Raw genomic sequence first — 6829 nt, 5'->3', positions numbered from 1 at the left:
ATAAGAAACAAATAAGTGGAAAACTCACAACACCATTGCTATCTAGGAAATGGAAAGAATCAAACCACTCTCAATCCAGAGAATCTTACATGCCAATGACAACACATAACCAAAAAACCACATTCATCTGCCATGCATGCCAAAACTAGCAAGGAAATCAAACATGCAACTCAATACCTGCAAAGAAATCTAATGATAGCTTCTGATACACATGTTCCATTGTGCTTTCATGCTTTCCCTTTCCTTCTTTCTCGAAATCCAATGTAAACTAGAGTGCTCAAGCATGCTACAAGAATACTCTAAGCATACAAGAGTATGACAAAGTGTGAGTGAATGAGAGAATCCAAGATTGAACTGATAAAAACTAACATTGGCAAAAGCTATGAATTGATCCTTAGAAGTATTTTTATCATTGAGACCTCTAATTTCTTCATTTTCCTTCATTTCTCTTTCAATTTCCTTGTCATGCAAATATGTGACCTTTCACCTTATTTTTCTCCTATTTTCCATTATTTTCATAAATAAATGTCAATTAATGCCTCTTTGGCTTTGCCAATGCCTTTTCCAATTTCCTTAGCCATAATAAGCTAAAAGTGACACCCACTAGGATATTTCCCAACCTTCAACTTGGAATACATGTCTCATGACCTTGCTTATCTCTCTCTCTCTCTCTCTCTCTCTCTCTCTCTCTCTATATATATATATATATATATATATATATATATATATGAAATAAAATTCAACCAAAGGCTTTTATAATAATAATAATAATATCCATTTTTAAGGTCACAACCAAGTTAGACACCAAATTGGTGTATGAGACCCCTTGTTTGTGGGACAAGGGACCCACCTCCGTGCAGGGATTTGACTGCTAAGTCTACGAAGGCATACATACTTTACCCCTCTCTGGTTTTGAACCTGTGACCTCTTAGGAGGAAACACATGCTCTTAACCATTAGGCCCACTCAAGCTATATACAATGGTGACATGTAGGATAGTTAGAAAGATGACGAATCTATTAGAAAAAAAGAAAAATATTTTTATGAAGGTAATTTATGATGAAAAAATAATAATTATAATATTTTTGAATGGAATGAATGAGGAGATGATAAATAGATTTTGAGTTATGAAGAATAATGTTTTATGCAAAATGAAAAGAAAGAAAAAGAGAATTACGAATGACATGGTCTTTTCTATTTTAAGTAAAGTTCTTAGGAATTCTATATTAATGGATTCAAAACAAAGTGTTCACAAAGTGATTTTTAATGTTGAATATTTTATATCATTTTTCTATGTAATTTTATAGGGTAAAAGAGATACCCTTTTCTACATCATAATAAGTTGTTTTGTTTTATTGTTAAATATGTAATAATGCTTATTCATAATAAAATAATAATTAGTAAACTTATTAAATGTATAGTTTTTTGGTTTTTTATTAACTAACACAACCACATTTACCATTGTAATTGATATACACGGATAATCGTATATGAATTATATCTACAACAACATGTACATCTACAACCACATTTACCAATGTTGTTGATATACACCAATAAACTTACATCAACGGCCAACCACACTAATAATTGTTAGATGTATTTTTTAAAAAGCTAATTATTTATGGTTATTAGTAACTATATAGATAATAATAACCCCATATATATATATAGATAATATTAATTATTACATAAAAATTTGTTAATATTTTAATAGTTATATTCAAAACTACAATACAATATAATACAAAATATATATATATATATATATATATATATATATATATATATATATAATTAATTAATTTAATAATAAAATATTATAAAAGGTTAATATATAAATAGTTATAACTTAAATTATAATATAATTCATGTATAATATAATTATAGTATTTTTTTATTATTTACTATACATGTTTATCTCTCACGAATATGATAAATAATTATTATATATTTATAAATAAATGTTAATATTTTTTACATGTTTACATAAACCAAAATAAATTATATATTGATTATATATTAAATTTAAAAAATATGATGATATTACTTACCAATAATATTAGTATAATATAATCAAGTAAATGGATTATTAATATTATAAAATCAAAGGATTAAAAAAATCCAACAAACTAATACTATAAATCGAAAGGATTAATAAACTATAGGAATTAATATTTAAACCAAAAAGATTAATAAAACCAAAGAATAAAAATTATAAACCCAAGGGTCTAATATAATAAACCAAAGAAATTAGTAAATGCAAGGAACTAAAATTATAAACTCAAGGCATCAATATTAAAAATAGAAGGATTAACAAACCCTAGGAATTAATTAAACCCAAATTATAAACTAAAGGTATCAATATTAAAAATAGAATGATTAATAAACCTTAGGAATTAATTAAATGCAAGAAATTAATAAATGCATGTGACTATTAATATTATAAACTGAAGCGACTAATAAACCCAAAAGTTTAATATTATAAACCTAATCAAGTAGTAAATCCAAGGGATAAATATTATAAACATAAAGGGTTAACAAACCTAATGAACCGATATTAAAAACACACCAGATTAATAAACTGTAGGAATTAACATTTTAAACCCAGGGGATTAATAAACCCATTAGATTATTAATATTATAAACCCAACGGATTAGTAAATCCAAGGGATAAATATTATAAATCTAAGGGATGAACAAACTTAAGGGATCAATATTAAAAACCCAAGGGATTAATATTTTAAACTCAAGGGATTAATAAATCCAAGAAATTATTAATATTATAAACCCAAGGAATTAGTAAACCCAAGGGATAAATATTATAAACCTAACGAATCAACAAGCCAAGGGATCAATATTGAAAAGAAAAGGGATTAATAAAGCCTAGGAATTAATATTTTAAACCCAAGGTATTGATAAACCCACATGATTATTAATATTATAAACCCAATGGATCAATAAATCCCAGAGATTGTTAATATTATAAACCCAATGAATCAATAAACTAAAGCAATAAACATAAAAAATCTAAGGGATTAATATTAAACCCTCGAACTAATATTAAACCCTAGGACTAATATTTAACCCATTATAATAGGGTCTAATAAACCCAAGGGATTATTAATATTATAAGCCCAAGGGATTAATATTACCAACCCAAAGAATTAGAAAACTCAAGGGATTAATGTCATAAACCCCAATGTATTATAAACCCACGTGAATATTATTAAACCTAAGGGAATAATATTATAAACCCAATGTATATAAACCCTAAAATAAGCAGGGTTGACCATGGTCCATTTTCATATTGAGACAACCTTTGTCGCAGTGCGACGTTCCACCATGGTTGATTTTCATATTGACAAAATCTTTGTCATAAGGTGACGTTGGACCATGGTTGACCATGATTACAAACACAAGGGATTCATATTAAACCCAAAGATTAATATTATAAAGCCTATGAATAATTTTATACCCTAGGAATATGAATCCTTAGATTAATAAACACAAAAAATTAATATTGCACCCAAAGATTAATATTATAAACCCTAGCAATATGAACCGTTGGATTAATAAACACAAGGGATTAATATTATAAACCCAATGCAGTAATAAACCCAACGAATAAATACTAAAAACTCAAATGATTGTAAACCCAAGGGAATAATACTAACCACAACAGATTAATAATATAAGCCCAAGTTGTTTAAACCCCAAGAAAAATATTATAAACCCATAAACAAATATGGTCAACCATGCTTAACCGTGGTTGCTTTTCATATTGAGACAATCTTTGCTACAATGCAATGTTGAACCATAATTAACAAATAATTTACCATAGTTAATTATGGTTTTCATATAATTAGTTTTTAGAATAAGAAAATCTATATCATAATAAATATTATAAGTAATTTAAGTCCTAAAATCCTAACATCAATATTATAATTATAAATAATTATACAAAACAACAATAATAAACATAATCACGATCAATATAAGAACCACACTACAAACCATAAAAACATTAATACGAAATATTAATATTGATACTATAATAATAATAAATATGATAAACCATTAACACATTAATAATAACATTTCAATACATTATAAACCATCAATGAATTTTAAAGCATAAATACATTAATATCCATACATGAATATATTAATACTTAAACTTCAATAATAATAACATTTCAATACATTATAAATCATCAATGAATTTTAAAGCATAAATACATTAATATCCATACATGAATATATTAATACTTAAACTTCAAGAATATTAATATAAATGACAAAGCGAGAACATGAAGGGCAACATTAATATTATAAATGTCAATAATATTTTGATTTACAAAAGGTGTATCAATACAACAAAAGTTAAAGTTTTAGTGTTAAATATGTAATAGTTAGTTACAATAAAATAATAATTAGTAAATTTATAGTTTGTTAAATATGTAATAGTATTTAGTTACAATAAAATAATAATTAGTAAATTTATAGTTTGTTGAGTTAAATTTTGGAATATCTATATTAATAATTATATTTAGTTGACAAAATGATGATGATCATCATCATTATGGTTAACGTCCACTGAGACCAAAATTTGGTCTATCGGATCTAATGAAACTAATTATTTAGTTTGATTTAAGATTTATTCCTATACTCAAAACGCTTGGAGAGAAGCCTCCCGAGCTCACTATAATTTTGACATCATAAAAAGCTAAAATATCGATCAACAAAAACAAACCACAAATTTAAGTCAACAAAAACTAACTACAAAAATTTAAATCTAAATTTATAGTTTTTTTTGGTTTTTATTAACGAGATATATTATTAGAAGTTAATTAATTGAAATTAACTTTATACATATAAATTGAATTAACTATAGATGGAAATATTTATTTATATATAGATAGAAATATTGTTATTCATGAATAATATTACTTAGTTAAATATTTAAATTTTATGACGCATACGTATACACATAAAAATACTAAAATGAATCCTATCATTTACCAGAATTTTAATTTACGTTGAAGATGAATGCTTTTACTGGAAGAGGTCATTAAAAGTACATTGTTACAATCTTGTGGATGCATGAATGTTCAAATTTTGGAGCACCGCAAGTGTGTTTGAATGGTATATCGTGGATTAGTCGAGACTATGATATGTTGCCGAGCTTGCTCCCATGATTCTGAGCAATGATGATTTGCGGTTAAAAAGCAAGTTGTGAATACAAAGAGTTCTGCTAACGCGTTACATTCTGGTGTTGTATGTATTGTGTCGTGGGTTACGAAGAGTAATCACAAGGACAAGGGCAATGCAATTTCTCGTAACTCGGCTGATTTCTGAAAAATGCGATACTCTTAAGTAAGTCGCGTCGCTGGGACGTTTCCCTGCACTGCCGTGACCTGTCCGCTGCAGTCTGACCTGTACTCCGCCTGCAAGATTCCTTTCGTCTTTGAAAGGCGCGGCCATTGGAAATGGAGGCAGCCAGGCGTTCCTTCTTCGGGTGGCGTTGCAGTGGGACGCGCAGACTGAGAATCTGCATGCACTGCATCTGTTCCTCTCTTCCTCCTCTTCGTGCTGCGCTGGTCGCTCTCCTCCCTTCCCTCACCTTCCATAAATACAAAGTTAATACCCACGAACTCTTCATACGTTCTCAGTTGTATTCCATCAGTGAAATTAACAAAGAAGAACAGAAAGAAGAGGAATTGGGTGTTTCTCCTCTGCAATGTCGACGCTGAAATGGGTGACTTTATTCGCCGCCCTTCTGCTTCTCCTTCAGTGGGGCACTGCGCATGAAGACATCGTCATGGATGGAGAGGTGGTGCAACAGCAAGGACGGTCGTGCGACCCGCAGAGATTGTCTGCTTGCCGGGACTACTTGCAGCGCCGGAGAGAACAGCCGTCGGAGAGATGTTGCGAGGAATTGCAAAGAATGTCTCCACACTGCCGATGCCGAGCCATAGAGCAAGCACTAGATCAATATCAGGGATCCGACTCTCAGGATGGCGCACCATTTAATCAACGACGCGGACGTCGCGGCGAAGGGCGCGGAAGGCAAGAAGAAGAAGAAGAGGCGATGGAGAGAGCCGAAGAACTTCCCGATAGATGCAACGTCCGCCAGTCACCCCGCCGCTGCGATATTCGACGCCACTCTCGTAAGTCACTCCAAACCAAGAGCGTTACCAATTATGGACGAACAATAATTAATTGTCATACTTTATCTGCATTTCTTTCTGTAAGTTCTTACATGCTATACACAATGATTTATTTTTGTTTTGATTGGTGTGTGCGCAGGTTATTCCATTATCGGCGGTAGCTCCTGAGCGACTAACAGCTACCACGTAAATAAAGATGTTGTTCGCACTCCAGCTACGTATGTAGTGGGTTTTGTAGGAGCTTATATAGGTTCTACAACATAGCCGGCTGTCTCTAGCATGTAATAAACGAGTGAATCAATGAACAAATGCATTATAACTAAATTACGCAGTTAAAGAAATGTTGTCGATAAATGGATTGTTTTTTTAAATTTTTTTTATTAATTAATTATCGAATGGGGATTAACCTAACAATTTTCTCAATGTCATGATTACGTGGATCATACAGTCCATTAATTGACGTCAGACCTGCAATACTCATATTTACAACGCGAGATAGAAGCATTAAATAGTTACGCCAGCACAATGTATTAATTAATATAAATTGGACATTATTTTGAGGTATTAATAGATAGAATATAAGCATTATTTTTATATTATAATCAACCGAGTATACTCAAATATACAATAATAAGTTTACTGTATTAGTAGTTTTAA

At 29.9% G+C, this 6829-nt stretch overlaps 1 pseudogene; it reads left to right on the top strand.

The window, feature by feature from the left end:
* The first annotated feature begins 5491 nt into the window (after positions 1-5491).
* LOC149155401 (2S albumin seed storage protein PINP1 pseudogene) lies at positions 5492-6340 on the top strand (annotated as a pseudogene).
* The last annotated feature ends 489 nt before the right edge of the window (positions 6341-6829 follow it).

The sequence above is a fragment of the Pinus tabuliformis genome, chromosome 9, assembly GCF_031772625.1.
Source record: "Pinus tabuliformis cultivar Carrire ecotype Pingquan chromosome 9, CPIR1, whole genome shotgun sequence".
Classification (NCBI taxonomy): domain Eukaryota; kingdom Viridiplantae; phylum Streptophyta; class Pinopsida; order Pinales; family Pinaceae; genus Pinus; species Pinus tabuliformis.
Note: the sequence above shows the minus strand (reverse complement) of the source record. Positions and strands in the feature narration are given on the sequence as shown.